This window comes from Mus caroli, chromosome 17 (genome assembly GCF_900094665.2).
Source record: "Mus caroli chromosome 17, CAROLI_EIJ_v1.1, whole genome shotgun sequence".
Classification (NCBI taxonomy): Eukaryota; Metazoa; Chordata; class Mammalia; order Rodentia; family Muridae; genus Mus; species Mus caroli.
In genome coordinates, this window is record NC_034586.1 from 66638572 (window position 1) to 66656290 (window position 17719).

A 17719-nucleotide genomic window follows, 5' to 3' on the forward strand; every position below is an offset into this window, starting at 1 on the left:
GGGAAAAGGAAAGGGAAGGAAAGAGAAAAAGGAAAAGAAATACATACACTCATGTGAATCCAGGCATGGTAGTTCATCTTTAATTCCAGAACTTGGGAGGCTAAAGAGAGAGAGATCTGCATCATGTTCAAGGTCAGCCTGAGTTGCAGTTAAAATAAAGAAGTGTCTCTCAAAGGTAGAGGCATTCATACCCGTCTTTTCCCTTCTCTTTTCTCAGACTGACACACAGTCAGGGTAGTCAGGGAACTTGCATGGCGTGGAATATTAGGCTATGAGGCATATTCACATGGACAGGTGGAGCTGAGTGAATGAGGGAGCCACAGGGACTGGAGAGACTCCACGGTTAAGAATACGCCCTGCTCCGTCAGAGCATCTGAGTTTGGTTCCCAGAAACCACAGTAGTCAACTCACAACTGCCTGGAACTCTGTGTGGCACACACACACACACACACACACACACACTAATAAACTTTTAAAAGGAAACCGCAAACAAACACTATGACCTTCGTAGCTTTATTTTCACATAACATCCAACTTCCTCTGTAATTCCCTGGTTAGCTTTCAGTTCTCCCCGGTTGAACCCAATTCTCCTCTTGAATTTCATAGCAGAATTCCTTTTGGCCCACATTCCCAGATTCATTGGGGCCAACAATGTTGGCATTCTTCTTAATAGAAATCTCTATCAACTCATTTAGAAACCTTTTTTTTTTTCCTAACCATGATGAATGTCAGTCTCTCCCCATGTTTTTCTACATGGGATGAGACCTATGATAGATGCCTGAATCTACACACATGACAGAACCCACACATTCTTGTGTGTGTGTGTGTGTGTGTGTGTATACGTGTGTGCGCGCGTGTGTGTGTGTGTGTGTGAGGGGGGGGAGGGGTTGAATCTAGACAGTCCCAGTGGGCTTGAGTTTTGACCATTGAGTTTCCAAATACTATTTTTGGAGGCTGTTAAGAGGTAAGGCCTCACTCCAAGAACTAGGCCTCTTGGGGTAGCCTTGGGTGTTATTTCACAGCCTTGCTTCTGTCCTGTCTCTGCCATATTGGCACCATGTGAGACCACTGTTGCAAGTTCCCACCATGGACTAAAATACCACTCCAGTCAACATCCCCCCCCCCCCACCGCCATCATCCTGGACCAGGTCCTTTGTTCCTATGAGATAAAATAAATGCTCCCTCCCTCAAGTAGCTTCCCTCAACTATTTTGTCACAGTGAGGCACGATAAGAGATTAATGATAGCATTAAATTATGAGCCAGGCCTGGTGGCTCTTGCCAGCAATCTCAGGATTTAGGAGGCACAAGCAGGAGAATTGCAAGTTCAAGGCCAGACTGAGAAAAGCCCTCTCTAAAAAAAAAAAAAAAAAAAAAAGCCAAGGACTAGGGATATAGCTGACTGGGAAGATTCTTCCTGCTATGCACAAGGACCTGATTGGATTCCTAGTACTAAAACACACATTATAAAAACATAAAAATAGGGGCTGGCGAGATGGCTCAGTGGTTAAGAGCGCCGATTGCTCTTCCAAAGGTCTTGAGTTCAAATCCTGGCAACCACATGGTGGCTCACAACCATCCGTAACGAAATCTGATGCCCTCTTCTGGAGTGTCTGAGGACAGCTACAGTGTACTTACAGATAATAAATTAAATAAATAAATAAATAAATAAATAAAAACAAATGCACTTATAAGTTGTGAATTTCTGGGACTTTACAGTTAACATCCTGTTGAGTATAGGTAACCAACACCTCAGAACTGAGGTGAGACTGGGGTTCAGTGAGGGTCTCCTTTCCTGTCCTCCTTGCTTCTGTAGCCTTGGCCTTGGAGTCCCAGAGCCATTGTCTGAGTCTGTTGAATTTCTCTACGCACCCATATCAAATGTCACTCATTAATGCTGCCGTTAATCAGCATTATTTCCGCATCTCCACTGTACAGCCTTTCTTGGGCTTATGACCATACTTCCTAACTCAGAACCGGGATTTCTGTTAAATTCTCAGACTTTGGGGCTGGAGAGAGGATGGCTCAGCGGTTAAGAGCACTGACTGCTCTTCCAGAGGTCCTGAGTTCAATTCCCAGCAACCACATGATGGCTCACAACCATCTGTCATGGGGTCCAGTGCATTCTTCTGGTGTGTCTGAAGACAACTACAGTATAGTCACCTATTCATAAAACAGATAAATCTTTAAAAGAATTTCTCATACTGTGTTAGATTCCCATTCATAAAACACTTGAAGTTATCAACTTAGAGTGGGAAATGCTTAGTTTGGTCCATGTTTTGGAGATAGTGGTTAAGGCAGCCTGAGATCACCAAAAACCAAGGAGCTGGCATCCCAATATATCTTCCAGAGACCCACCTCCAATGACCTACCTTCCTTCCGTTAGGCCACACCCCCTGAAGGTTTTGCTGTCATCAGTAGTGCCATAGACTAGGGACCAATCATTAGCATAGGGGAGGGGAAGCTCTGTGGACATCCCAGAGGTCGAATGTGGTATGTATCTAGAAGCAGTTTGGGTAAGAGACCTACCTGTCTTCTGCCCTCTCCATAGGCCTTTGCTCTGGAGCTGTGGGTGTGTGAACTCTCCAGGGAGGCCAACAGGAAGGACCTGAGCCTGGTCACAGAAGGCCCCATCTGTATTCATCTTTCGGCAGATTCAGGGACTATGGAGACAAGTCCAATGGCCACTTTGCTTGCCATCCAAACCAGAACATTTCCTAAAGTGAGAAAAAAAAAAAGGAGTCCTTAATAACTGTACTAGAGAGTAACTGTCACTTTAAGTCTAGAGTTGTATTAACGTTGGAGGGTGCGTCACAAAAGCATGTCCTAGCCCTCCTTTGCTGAAGGCACTCCATGAAATTATGCTCTGCCCTACCCCTACCACCACCCCACCCCCCCGTTTGCTGGTGGTTCAGAGCAATCCTCTCTTTCAGCACCATGTTTTTAGCCAACTGTCAAGGCAAACTCCTTCCAGCAGATAACACAAGTTAACTGTGGCCAAAGTAAATAGGCTAGACTCCACTTACATCACCAAGCAGTCTGAAACACTGAAGATGTTTCCTTCCCCAAAATAAATCGGATTAATCCGTTCATTTATTTTAGATTCTCTTCAGATAGCCTCACAGATGGTTTGCGGAAATCGCCATGCCAACAAGTCTGTCTGGCCCAAAAAAATTAAACCCTACCATACTGTGTGCCTTTGTCTTCTAATGAATATCTGCATTTCTTAGTTGGAAGGAGTGGAGCGTGACTGTAGGTCCAGCACCTGAGTGGTAAGATCCTTTAAGGCCAGCCTGGCCAACATGGGGACCACATTCACCATCTTAAAAAATATGGGGGCTTATGAGATGGCTCGGGAGGTAGATGTGACTTAAAGCCAAGCCTAGTGACCTGCGTCTCATTCCCTAGGACCCACATGGTAAAAAGAGAGAAACTGATTCCCACAAATCGTTCCTTGGCTTCTACAAATGCACCATGGTGCCTATTTGCACAGATGCAAAATGAATGAATGAAGTAACTTTTATCTGAATTCCCTTTTCCTATTTGTTAATCACATTCTCCCTTGAATTTTGTGAACTAAATTACAGAAACAGTCCTTTAGAGTCACACCTCTGTCTTCTCTTACTTCGTTCTAGAATCCTAAACTAGAGAACTATAAATGTTGATTATTCCTGTTTCCACGCTAGCTGCCCAAAATATCCAAAAGACATCAAAGACCAACATTAGTAAGTCCTGGAGAGGTTTGTCCTAACTGCAGGCATTCCTCCAGGTCTCCTGACAGCAACTCAGAAACAGCCGAGTAAAGCTCTAACAGAGTGAAGGTTAACCCCAAGTGGAGATTCCTCTCAAAGCAACGACCCTGGGACCCCCATGCTGCTCAGCTGGGATCATAAACCCGAGCACACACTCTGACGTTTTAATTCAGTTATTTAGAGGGAATTTAAAAGAAAATCTAGTAATGGGTTCCCAAACTGACCGTTTCCCTCTGAATCATGGAACTAAAATTCTCTTTAATGAGAGAAAGAGAGCACACACTCCATGAGGAATTGAGTCCAGACAACCCCCAACTTACGGGGCCCCTCCAGGGAGCTCTGCCTGTTGCTCCTGGGAAACACCATAGGGTGAGTCTGCAGGCCACCATCCTCTCTGTGAGCTCGGCATTCTGCTTTTACATTTACAAAGCAGCCAGAATGTTCCTGCTGGTGTCATTGCCCAAAAAGACCCATGCCTGGTGCTAGGGGAAACTGTCAGATCAGAGGCCTGAAGGGGACTTTGTGAGAGGAATTTGGGCAATGTAGGCAGAAGTGATCCCACAGTAATCTCTGCTTGCTCGCGCACAACGTCGCCCTCTGGTGGCCGCTATGTTTATGTGCATGGGAAAAGCGTGAACACCAGCCGTGGAATGTGTCCGTCCATAGCTGGTGAGCTTCTAAACAGCTATCTCTGCTAAAGGAGAACAAGAAAAAGCAGTTCCTCACTCTGAACACTCCTGACACTCCCCACACACGCCACACGCGTTCAGATATGCAGACAGTCTTCCCACTCTGAGCATCTCCGGCGATTTCTGTCTTTGCTATCAGCTCGGTCACTCCGCCTCTCCACGTTTATCTGTAGTGGTTCTCTCGCCATTATGATCATGTTCTCCGACCTTTTCCCTTATACTGCCCAACAGCGTTTGAAATCAATACAGTAGAATTCAAAACTCAAGAATGAAAGCCTGCCAGCTCTCGGGGAGTTTAACCCTTGGTTAGGATCACTCCAACCCCCCCCCCATCCCCGTGTTCCCAAACCACAGCCTTCCCAGCACCTTAAAGATTCTGCACATGGAGGGACTTAAGGCTCCAGCAGCATATGTAGCAGAGGATGACCTTGTGGGACATCAATGAGAGGAGAAGCCCTTGGTCTTGTGAAGTCTCGATGCCCCAGTGTAGGGGAATGCCAGGACAGGGAAGCAGGAGTGGATGGGTTAGTGAGCAGGGGAAGGTGGGGGATGGAATGGGGGGGTGGAGGGGAAATAAGGAAAGGGGATAAAATTTGAAATGGAAATAAAGAAAATATCTGATAAAAAAAAAAAAAAAGATTCTGCAGTTTGGAGCCTAAGACCTTTTAGTGCTGGGGATGCCTCGATCCACCATCTGGTCCCTGGGTCTGTGTCCTCTCTCCTAATCCTTTTCTTAAATGGTTGTAAGCAACCAGAATCATCCAGCTTTCACCTTCTAAAGTCCTGTGGTGGTCTGCTACCACAAACCCAAAAGTACCCACCCCATAGCCTTTGCTTCTGCTTATCCTGGCAAACGGCCTGATCACTCTAAAGGCGCAACTCCCGCCTTGAACTCTTTCCTGGAACTTTAAATGCATTGGGGCACCACAACTTGAGCTGTTGACCAACGGAGGAATCGTGACCCTGTGCATAATCATATTCCAAGTTGCCATGAGTCGCTTATGCTGGGCTAGCTGGGTTTCCCTTGTCTTGTGAGATAACCATCTCTAACGGGAATCTGCCCCCACTCCTCTGACCGGCAGACATCTAAGCGGTGATTGCTTTCACATTAAGATCCATTTCTGAACTAGTTTCTGTTCTGTGCAACGTAATTAAAGGTTGTACATTTTCCACCACGCAGATTTATATATGTGGGAAAGAAGAAAAGCAAGTATGAGAAACTACATTTCGCCTCGTGTTTATCCCTTGACCTTAGCAGTGGCTTCTACTCTGAGGAACTAGAAATCCCTCAAGTGAAGAGCTGAAGAGCTTTAGTGGCCATCCCAGATGCTGGCTCTGTTGCAGCCAGACTGATGGCTTTCATTACCATGACCAGTCTTGAGATTCCGCATGCAGAACTATGGAACTAGACCAGGGTTCTGCCCGTCTCCCAACCCCACGTCATCACTTGCTCTGGAACACTAGACAAATCAGAATGTCGGGGGGGATACGTCTTCATTTCCTAAAGGAGAAGGGGAAAGTTGACGAAGTTGGTTAGAGACAGGAGTTGAGCACAGAACTCTGTAACAGGACAGTAATTGGAGACTGGTTGCTGAGAGGCTAGCGAGCAGCTCCGCATGTGAGCATCAGGGTCTAACATGGAAACCCTCCGTTGCACAAGCGCCGGCTTCGCAGGCTAAGCCTCCACCAGGGTAAATAGACGGGGAAAGGTTCTGAGCAACCTTGAAAAGCAATGGTTCTTGATTTCACTGTGCCTCGACACCAGATGCTCTGATGCCTGGTAAAAGAATAAACTTCTAATTAAATTGACAAAAATTGCGTTTGAACTCTGGAGGCCATAAGAACCTTCTAATTGCCTCTTGTAATGTGCTCCAAAATGCAGACTCACGACTACCAGTGGTTCGTAGGGGGGAGAATGTCCAATTTCACTTTGTATTAACAATAAAAACACTTCCAAAACCACACATAATGGGAATGATCACCTAGCCTTGGCTAAGAGGCACTTAATCTTTGATCTCCAGCTAAATTACACTACCCGGAGGGGCAGCATGCACGCGGCCAGGAACTTGGTTCTTTGGGTATTGTTTTGTTAATATGTTAAAATAATTACTAAGTTTTTCAAAGTTCTTCTAAGGATAGCTTCTTTCAGATATAGATGAAATGGGGGGTGCAGACTAACTTTGGCAAAGACAGTAGAAAAGACAAGCCATTAGTTTGGTTTCAGTTTTCAGAAGACATGACGACAACGACAACTAATTCTTCCGTGCCTCTTTAAAATGTTGTCTAGTGATACTATGAATGCCGCCTCTTCTCAGAAAGGCAGTGTTCAACTTCACAGAAATGCAAACTCCTAAACCCAAAAGCTTGCATGCCAAAAGTCAAGTCGAGTCCTGTTCATTCAGCCTAGCTGAGTGACTTACCCTCACCTCACCCGTTTTCGCCAATTAACCTCTCACATGGTAAGCTCACAAGACAGTGTGGCTCAGCAGGTGGAGGTGGCCAGGCCTGATGACCTCAGTTCAATTTCTGGAAACCATATGTTGGGAGGGGAGAACTGACTTATGCAAGTTGTCTTCTGACCTCCACATGTATGTGTAACACACACACACACACATGAAAATCTAATTTTAAATGGAGCTAGAGAAATGGCCCACTGGTGAAGGGCCTATCAGCTGCCCTTGCAGAGAACCTGGGTTCTGTTCCCAGCACATACATGACAGCTCATAATCACATGTAACTGCAGTCCCAGGGCATCCAATGCCTTCTTCTGGCCTCCACGGGCATCAGGCACATACATGGCACACAGACACACACATGCAGGCATTCACAGGCATAAAATACAAATAATAAAATCTTTAACTCATCAAGTGTAGAGGCCCCTGGATGTGTTTCAAACGCTCTCTCTAAGAGGGTATCTTAACCTTCCTTCTGTGCCCATAACAGAACAACCACAAACTCTGCATATATGTCCTCCCCAAAGCCAAGGTAAGTGGTTCCTGCTTTTGGCTGCTCTGCTTAAATCCTTGGCCAGACCTTGTTCCCAGAATTTAAGAGCTAGAACTTCACAGTCCCCCCTTAAAAAAAACTCACGCTCATCTGATGCTATAAACCTCTTAGGTCGTGTCTTTGTTACCTCTCTAAAGGCTCTTAAGAATTGTCTTTTTAATTCTTCCAGAATTTTCCAAGTTGCTTTAACTACAAAATTAGCTTGCTTGCTTGTTTATACCTCGGCACTTTTCTTCTTCTGTTTCTCAAGGGCATGATTTCCAAGGCAAAAAAAAACACACACACACACACACACACACAAAACACAAAACAATATTTGAACATCCATCCTGCCACACTGGCCTGGTGTGTTTGTGTGGGCCCCAGAAAGTAGACCTTTCTGTCCATCACCCATGTTTTGGGTTGCGGAGACCAGTAGCAATTCTCAGCATCTATCGGCTTTCCATTGAAACTGTGGTCATCTTTCTTCTTAATCATTTAAAGGAAGAAAAAGATAGGTCTGCTTTCAAAGGACACACGATATGTGTTGTCTGATCATCACAAGGACAAAGATTATTGAGAGGGCCACCAAGGCGAGGGCAAGCCGACCCTAGTGCTGGGAAATATAAAATTACATTTCTCAAACTCACATCAGCAGTCCAGCACCGGGAAAGTCAGATTCATCGGCAAGGTTTCTCACTTCATTGCTCCAGCCGATGAAAAGGTTTGTTGTTCAAGGATATCAATTATAGCCTGAGGTTTAGGACTCATTTGGTCTGAACGTGATCGGAGAGATAAATAAATGCATTTAAATTCTTCCTGGAAACCACAGAGCTGACTTTACAGATCACACAGCAGTAAGCAATACAGGGGACATGCTTCAAAGGTGGCTTTTGTCATTTAGTGGACATTGTCCAGGGAAACCCAGGGAAGGAGGAAGCTTCCTAACAAAGTCGAAGCCAAATCCAGGGCCCTAAATGGCAATGTTTGCAGTGTAGCTGGCTTACAATTAGCACGCCCCTACAGTGAACAGGAATTTTCAGTAGGAAAGGACCGTGGAAGGCTCCAGACATCACGGAAAAGGCTGTAGGAAGGAAGCGGCATGTGGCCTTCGTCTGTGAAGGGTCTGCAACCGTGTTAAGAATCCATGGGGGAGGGAACACAAGCAAAGCCAAGTATTTCCCATGCTGTAGCTCTTTGCCTCCCGAAGGCAGACCTTTCTCATTTTTATTTTGCTTTGTCCTGTTTTTTTTCATCCAAAATCTAAGACCTTTATCTGATGGGAAAATATAAATATTATCAACGGTGACATCCAAACTTTACTGAGAAATTTTCCATAGCTTTTCTACCATTTTTTGTTCTCTTTCTATAGCTTTTGAGCGTTTGATTCCTCTTTTTGTTTTCTTTAGGCAGTTGAGGTACATCCATCCTCAGGCCACCCTCTCTGCTTCCTTTATGATGCTTGCATACTTTGCATTCCAACTCTGTCTGATTTTAGATCACGGGGCTTCTTGTGTATGAAACAAGGGGTTAACATTTGGTAACTACTAACGATGGTTATTTTGGAAGGGAAATAATTCTGTCTAACAATATGGCTACATTGTAAAAGTCTGTAATGGAATGGGGTCATCATAACAATAGTTATTGTTACACAGCTGCTACTTAGTCCAATTTGCTTTGGACTCACTGTTCATTCCTAGCTACAGTGTAAATACTTTGTGTTTTTAAGAGTACTTCTTCATTGTGATGATTTTATGTAATTTACTAACAAGATCTGATAGGTTCAAAGCCTAGGGGCCAAGAGCATAGTTCAGTGGGTAGAGTCCTTGACCAACATGTCCAGAGGCCTGGACCCTATCCCTACAGGTGGAATGGCACAGGCCTATGAGCTCAGCACCCCAGGAGTAGAAGCAGGAAGATCAGAAGTTCAAAGTCACATTCAGCTACATAGCCGCTTTAACACCAGCCTGGGCTGTGTTTCCAAAACAAAGTGAAACTAAATTAAAGTAAGATAAAAGCCAGGCATGGTGACTTAAACAACTATAATCCCAGCACTCAGCCCTGAGGCAGACAGATGTCTATAAGTTTGAGGCCAGTCTGCTCCTGGCCAGCCACAGCCACATAGGGAGACCCTGTCTTGAAAAGAAATTCATCAGTCCTAGTGGTAATGATGTAAGATAAAACCCAACTCCTCGTTTTAAAAAGTAAATATTCTTCTTTGTCCTTGGTCATTTTAAACTGGAGAGCAGTCTCTTGTCAGCTCTGATACGATCAGCATCGTGTTGAATCGGAAGCCACTAATGAGGAGTTGTACCAAGTTAGTTCTGCTGCTGTGTTCCCTACATGTCTTATGTTATTGGCATTGGTATTCCCTTTTTTGTGTGTGTGAGGGGTGTGTGTGTGTGTGTGTGTGTATGTGTATGTGTTCAGAGGGGATGGGGAGGGAGAGAGAGAGTTCTATGATGCTTGTATCAAACCCACAGCCTTATGCTTGCAGGGCAAGACATTCTAGCAACTGAACTACATCCCTGGCCACATCATTTATCTTCTTTTTTTGTTTTTTGTTTTTGTTTTTGTTTTGTTTTGTTTTTGGTTATTCGACATAGGGTTTCTCTGTGTAGCCCTGGCTGTCCTAGAACTCACTCTGTAGACCAGGCTGGCCTTGAACTCAGAAATCTGCCTGCCTCTGCCTCCCAAGTGCTGGGATTAAAGGCATGCGCCATCACTGCCCGGCTCACACTCATTACAGGTGGTTGTGAGCCACCATGTGGTTTCTGGGAATTGAACTCAGGACCTCTGGGAGAGCAGCCCATGCTAGTAACCGCTGAGCCATCTGAGCCGCCCATTTATCTTCTTAAACCACCTAGTCCCTAAATTAATTTAGAGAAAATGTGATGAGATAATCAAGAAAACAATCTTGCTACACGGGCATTCACAATCTGAGGCATATCAAAGTGAATCGATCATAACTTTGAGAGTGGAGCCTAGACTGGGTTCCTACTGTGACAACTGTGATCCATTTCACAGAAACGGAACCTGAAACAGCATTAATGGGTTGTTGTAGAGTACTCTAAGGTCAGGAGTCTGGTGTAGTCTCTGGAGACTGAAATGATAGCAACAGGGTTGCAATCCCTCTGTGTAAAAGCATCTTTCACTGGCCTGATGTAATTGTCGTCTCCAAGACTTAATGCCTCTGTCTGCTAAGGCCTAGCACTGGAAGCTTCTAGCCTCGGTCTCATCTGATCTAGACCTAGAATGATTTCAGCCTCAGATTTACTGCTGAATAAGCTCACCCTTTCTAGTTCTTTCTCAGCTCTGGCTGGTTGATTTAACTCAGCTGTTCTGGCTCAAACTCCAATCTGGCTTCTCTCTCAGCTTCTCCTGAATCTTTATTCTGCTTAGCCGCTAACTCTGGCAATTTTCTGGCTCCTTCTGGTTCCTTCACATTTCTGTGGCTGCTTTTTGTCTTCACCTGTATGTAACTTGTTCTCCCTTCAACCTGTCTCTTTAAAACACTCCTGATAGAACTTCCTTCTCCCTCTCACTGCTGTTCTCGCCTATGTAGCCTCTCTTTTCTCTCTATCCTTAGAAGAGTTGGCCGTATCCCAATCTTTCTCTGATTCGTCCGTCGCTTTTTCTGCCATTCAATTAAACATCACTTTCAAGCATGGGTGTTTCTTTCTACAAACTAACTTCGCTTTCATTGAATTTCATGAAACTGAAGGTGTGTGCTAAGGCTGAGCCACACCACAAGTAGGAACAGGTGTTGTTTCCAGCAAACAACACAATCTCAGGCTTCACAGAGTGATCAAATACACTGCAGCTCCTCTGGAGGCCTCCCCAACCTTCTAGAAGCTGTTGAGTTCTTACGCTCAGGCCTCTTTCCACTCTCAAAGCCAGCCACAGCCAGGTGGCTTGATGCTTGGAGACAAACTCTCTGGCTTCACTCCTTTCACATCTGAGGATCTCTGAACCGAGGTTAGAGCCACCCCTATAATCCAGGATTGTTTCCCCACCTCTAGATCCTTACATGCTTCTCCAATGTCCCTTTTGCTAAATGACATTTACAGTTGCAGGGGGTAAGACTCTAACATCTTTGTATGCTTTACTCTGGTTTCCATACAACTCCTGGCACGTGTGGGATCTATGTGGGATCCCAGATCCCTGAGCACTGACACTTTTCCTTGATCTCGCCTGGCTGGCTGTTCCTTCCAAGGCCATTAGTCGCTTGTTCCTTGGTGAAGCCTGTAGGAAACAAGAAAAGTTGCAGGGAAGAAACACTTTCATGTAAAATCCTCAGGGCTCTCCAGCATCGACAGTAAGGGAGAGCAATGGTTTTGCTCCGTAATCTACAAATAATGAGGAATTACTATTACTAGAATGGATGTCACTATTGTTGACACATTCTTTCAATATTACTAATAGGGAGCTGGAGAGATGGCTCAGCAATTAGGAGCACTGACTGCTCTTCCAGAGGTCTTGAGTTCAAATCCCAGCAACCACATGGTGGCTCACAACCATCTGTAATGGGGATCCAATACCCTCTTCTGGTGTGTCTGAAAAGAGAGACAGTGCACTCATACATAAAATAAATAAGTAAATCTTTAAAAATAATAATAATACTATAAGGGGCTAGGGAGATGGCTCAGTGGGTAACTGCACTTGCCGCGCACGCAAGAGAACTTGAGTTAGAGTCTGCAGTACCGACATGAAAGCCAAAGTGTGACCTAAGTGCCTGTAGGCCCCGTGTCTGGGGAACGGAGATGGGCAGATCGCAAGAGCTCCATGGCCAAGCAATCTAGCTGAAACAATGAGCTTCATATTGAGTTAAAAAAAAAAAAAATCCTGCCTCAAATATAAGCTGGAATGCAACAGCGGAAGACAGCCAATGTAGCAACAATGCCAACTGCAGTTTAAAAAAAAAAAAAGATACAACGTACAACATGGACAATGTGCTTTGCTATCAATTTCAGAGGAGTTGCATGAACAGTCAAGTCTATACTTTGTTGGTCACTGTTAGAACTTCCGGGCTTGTTTTGAGAAGGGCCTCATATTTCAACCACGTGATTGGGCTCCCAAGGCGCACCCTTACGTGGCTCTCCAGGCTAAGGTTGCCGCCATTCCTCATCAGATAGTGACCGGGAGCTTGAAGCAACTATTTCACACTATGCAAAGGGCTCTAGCACCTCTGACTTTGGCAGTGTGAGACCAGAGAGTAAAGAAACAGTTGTCTGTCTTCCCACCTGCTTTCCCTCCATTTCCTGATGTATCCTGCTTCCGTTCAGCTATTCAAAGAAACCGCGTCAAGACAACCACTAAATCAAAGAGTGAAGAAGACAGCTAATATTTACAGGGTTACCCAGGCTTCTGGACAATGTTGTCTTTGTTTCAAATGCTCAGAGAGAAAAATCAATGCTTTAGAAATAATGACAAGGCTCACACTATGGCTACCAGAATACTCAGCAAGAGAACACGTGTGGTTGTAGGTTCCTTGTGCGATTAACCCTTTGGAGACTGCCACAGAATTCAGATTCTTGCTTGATTTTGTCAAGTAGCAAACTGTGCTCTTTCCTCCTTTGGAAGTTGGCAGTGCATATTACTGTATGAAACTATTCATATCACTGTGTGAATAATACTACCGTACCCTTTCAGATAGATGGGGCCCAAGGAAAATTCTCTTCCACCAGAGTCTCAGCAATTCTTCTCCTAAAGAGAATGACCTGTCGTAGGCATAATGTTTTTGCACACTGTGTAAAGTTTACCCTTGGTTTATCCAAATGTTGAGACCTCTGACTTTATGTCTTGTCTCAATCCGAGCATGCCATTATAATGCTTTTACTGAGAATCTCCTGTCTCAGGTTTGTGTAAGCAATTCTTACCACTTATTCTCTGCCTTGTCAATAAAGGCTGATCACCCCATGACTGGGCAGAAGAGAGAATGGGAGGGGATGTCTGCCAGCCAGAAGATGGAGAGAGGGAGAGAGGGAGATTGAGCTCATTGGGGAGGATGGAGAGTCTGGAGCCATGAGGAAGGAGAGAGATCATGGAAACACACATGAAGCCCAAAGAGGCAGATCAATGATAACATGCAAGTGTCATGGGATGGGAGGGAGAGAGGGAGACAGATTAGCATAGGAGGTGAAGGTAGGTCATTTAACTGCTCAGCTATTGAGGTGCCATTTTAAATAAATCTTGGTTTCTCCATGTAGTAATCGGGATGTAAACAATTATAGCCCCAGATTAATCCACTGCTACATTTATATTAAAGATAATACATTACACCCTGTCTCTCTAGGCTCTGCCTACTCTCTCTCTCTCTCTCAGAGAATGTCTCCAACTGCTTTAAAGAGGATGTCCCCCAAGCCCCTTGGACATTCCTTCTTCCGCTGCTCATAGGATAAGCCAGAGTACAGTGAACCCACAACACTAGACCATCTGTGGGTACAAAGAAATGTTTATTGGGGATCAAAATGCCAAGGCTATCTTTCTGGGGACAGAGAGAAGAGCAGAATGGTGGTTAACTAAGAGATGTTATAATGAATCAGCAGATGGGGTCTCTGAGCTGATTCAGGCTGCTAGGATCAACTGGAAATGAGATGCCCTCTGCCTGAGGCAGTTGACTTTTGGGGCAAATGAAAAGATCCTGGTGAACAGGAGCCACCTGTATGCTGGTTCACCCCATAGCAATCCTTCTGTTTGCCTGGCCGGAGCCCTCTGTTTAGGACAATGTCGGCAACGCTGCCATCTTGGGGTGCTGTTTTGGACCTAACACAGAAGGGGAACAAGTTTCTTCAGCATGGGATAGAACCTCATTAAAACCTCATGTTAATGCATATTGTAACTGCATGGTATCTGTACAGGCTGCCGCTTTGCCTGGTACATTCTTCATGTCGGTAATGAGGCAGTTATCTCACGGGCTAGGCTGAACATCATGTTATTTATATTATTGAACAATAATAGGCATGGATAATTGACCCCCTACCATGTCAAAGTCAGTCCTGTGTGCTTTGTATTTATAACCTTATTTAATCCTCCTGTTACCCGTGAGTGGGTGGTAGTGCGTACTTCATTTGAAGGTGAAAACTGATGGATCTTGGAGACTCAACTGGGAAGTTCATGCCTGTAATTCCAGCACTCAAGAGTCATGAGGCAGGAGGCTAGCCTGGACTACACTGTGACATGCAGTCTAAATAAATAAACAAACAAACAAATTCCTGTAAAATGAGCTGTTTGCCAAAAAAAGAGCATACCAGGTAGGAGATCACAATAGCAGATTGCTAATTTTATTTCATCTCCTTTTTTTCCAAGAAGAATTTTATGTTTGTTTGCTTGCCTGCCTGTCAGGGCACACATGCTATATGACAACTTTTCAGAAGTTGGTTCTTTCTCCACTTATACCATGAGTTCTGCAATCAAATCCAGATCCTTAGACTTGTAACACGCGCGCACACACACACCCCCTCTATATCACACATGCACACAATGCTCTAGCACTCACACACGCATACATACATACATACATGCATTCATATACATAGATACTCACACTCACTCTCACACTCACACACACATATATATGCACACACAGTCACACATACATATACGCACTCATACACACACACTCGTATATACATATATACATATACATAAACACACACACACATACAAACACACACACTTGCATACACAGAGACACACACCTTCTCTCACCCACACAAGCACACCCCTGCTGAGCCATCTCACCAGCCCCAGTCTACTCTTTCTTACCATCTTTCTCAGCTGTACAGCTACAGGTTGTGTGGGGGGGTTGTTTGTTTGTTTTTTTGTTTTTTGTTTTTTGTTGTTGTTGTTGTTGTTGTTGTTGTTGTTGTTGTTGTAGCCTTACAAGCACCTCCTTGATTATCCAATGCTCTTTATCTGTTTGCCTCATTTCCTCCCATGATGGCGATCCTCTCTCTGGCCTCCTTGCTATACGTTCCTCATATGGAGGAAACAATAGCTCCATTCCTGTCTAGTCCACCTAAGCAGGTACTGTTTCACCCCTGGCTTTGCAGTTGGGGCTCTGAAACTGAAATCTACCATTTATATCCCTACAAAAGAAAAGACAAAAAGGAAAAGCTGCTTTTTTGACAGACTAGGAGACTGAGTTTAATCTTTTTTACTCCATAAAACCTCAGGCCAGATTTCAGTTATTTCTTTTTCTAGGTGGGTATCAGGACAGTTTTGCTTATACAGTGCCAATATTTTTAGTGTGAGTTGTGTATTATAAGAAAAGCTACGCGAGCTAGTGTTTTATATATAGCTGACCTTCCTGCTCTTGACTTCACCGTAATTCCCCAGTCAGATCGCTCAGAAAGTAGCACTCAATATCCTCCTCAGAGCTTTAGAGTCTTTAACCACATAATGTTCATAGGAATGAATGGTTCAGCAAATGATTGTGTTCCAAACATTCACAAAGCCCCAGGTTCAATCCCTAAGCACATAACACACACACACACACACACACTCACACACACAGGAGAGAGAGGGGGGAGGGGGAGAGGGAGAGAGGGAGAGAGGGAGAGGGAGAGAGGGAGAGAGAGAGAGAGAGAGAGAGAACACCATGGTGACTTAAAAATATTATGAACTTTGAGGGTTGTAAATGGAATTCAGTATCCGGGGTTTGCTTAGCTAAGCTGGACTTCCAGAACCAACCCCCTCCCCATTTCAGAGATGCAGTTAACTTAATTAAACGAACAAAACATCAAAGCTTAGGCTACTCAACCCCAAATGCATTTAGAACACTTACATTATCCTGAAGTGTGACAGAATCATCTAGCACAAAGCCTACATTCTTAAAGTATAGGATATTTCATATAATTTATCAAAAAGATCAAAATTCTATAAATGGTTTTTACTGCACGTGAATTTCTTCCACACCATTATTAAGAGCCCACTGAATCCACAGGCCTTTCTCACAGTCTCATGTGCTATAAACTCGCTGCACAGGTCAGGGACCTGCCCGATACTTTGCTCTCACATCATTCCAGGTGACACCACACATGCTGGGTGTGTGCTAGCCAGAGCTGTGCTTTTCTGAAAGTAGAGGTTGATATTAACTTCCACCAGAGAAGGAACAATAATATCATCGCACAGGCTGTTTTATACCTTCAGAGACCACACTGTTGTTTCCGTTGGGAAAGCCAACCGGGACAGAATCAAGGAATAATAGAAGAGAGAGCTGGAATGATGGATCAGTGGTTAGGAGCACTTTTTGCTCTTGGAGAAGACCTGGGTTTTGCTCCCGGAACCAACATGGTGACTCACAACCACCCATAACTCCAGTCCCAGGGTGGTCTAATGCCATCTTCTGAACTCTGAGGGCACCAGGCATGGTGTGATGTACATACATAAACACAGGCAAAACACTCATACATGTACAACAAAATAAATAAATTAAGAATGGTTTTTGATGGGCAATAGTGGCGCATGCCTTTAATCCCAGCACTTGGGAGGCAGAGGCAGGCAAATTTCTGAGTTCAAGGCCAGCCTGGTCTACAGAGTGAGCTCCAGGACAGCCAGGGCTATACAGAGAAACCCTGTCTCAAAAAAAACAAATTTAAAAAAAAAAAAGAATGTTTTTTGAAAGGGAAGAGAACAGAAGTCAACAAAACTTTGAAAATCCATTGGATGGGAAATGAGAACCCAACATTAGTTGTAAATATACAATGGTTGTGTCGATCAAAAATACCATTGTGGTCTTGGGGTGTAAGGCACTGGCAGAATATAGCCCTTATATATGACACCCTGGGTTTGACCCACAGCACCACAAAAATTAAAAAGATAAAGAAGAAAGAAGACATAGAACGAGCACAGAACTAAAGCTTAAGGCATTGATGACCTTTAAAGATAAGCACCAACTGCTCCAATAAGCACACATACAGATGTGTCGCACACACCTGTTTGTCCTGTGAATGTCCTACTGCTGTAAAGGATGGCAGGAGGAAGTGGCTAAATTTCCTTCTAGAGTTTGCTCTGTGGTTAGGTAGAAAGCAACAGCTAGACGGGCAGTGGTGGCACATGCCTTTAATCCCAGCACTTTGGAGACACAGGCAGGCGGATTTCTGAGTTCAAGGCCAGCCTGGTCTACAGAGTGAGTTCCAGGATAGCCATGGCTACACAGAGAAACCCTGTCTCGAAAAAAAAAAAAAACAAACAAAAAAAGAAAAGAAAAGAAGCCGGGCGTGGTGGCGCACGCCTTTAATCCCAGCACTCGGGAGGCAGAGGCAGGCGGATTTCTGAGTTCGAGGCCAGCC

At 44.5% G+C, this 17719-nt stretch overlaps 1 protein-coding gene across 16 annotated transcripts in view; it reads left to right on the top strand.

Moving 5' to 3' along the window:
• Dlgap1 (DLG associated protein 1) overlaps positions 1 to 17719 on the top strand; it is an 826285-nt gene that overhangs the window by 680385 nt on the left and 128181 nt on the right. The window lies entirely within an intron of this gene.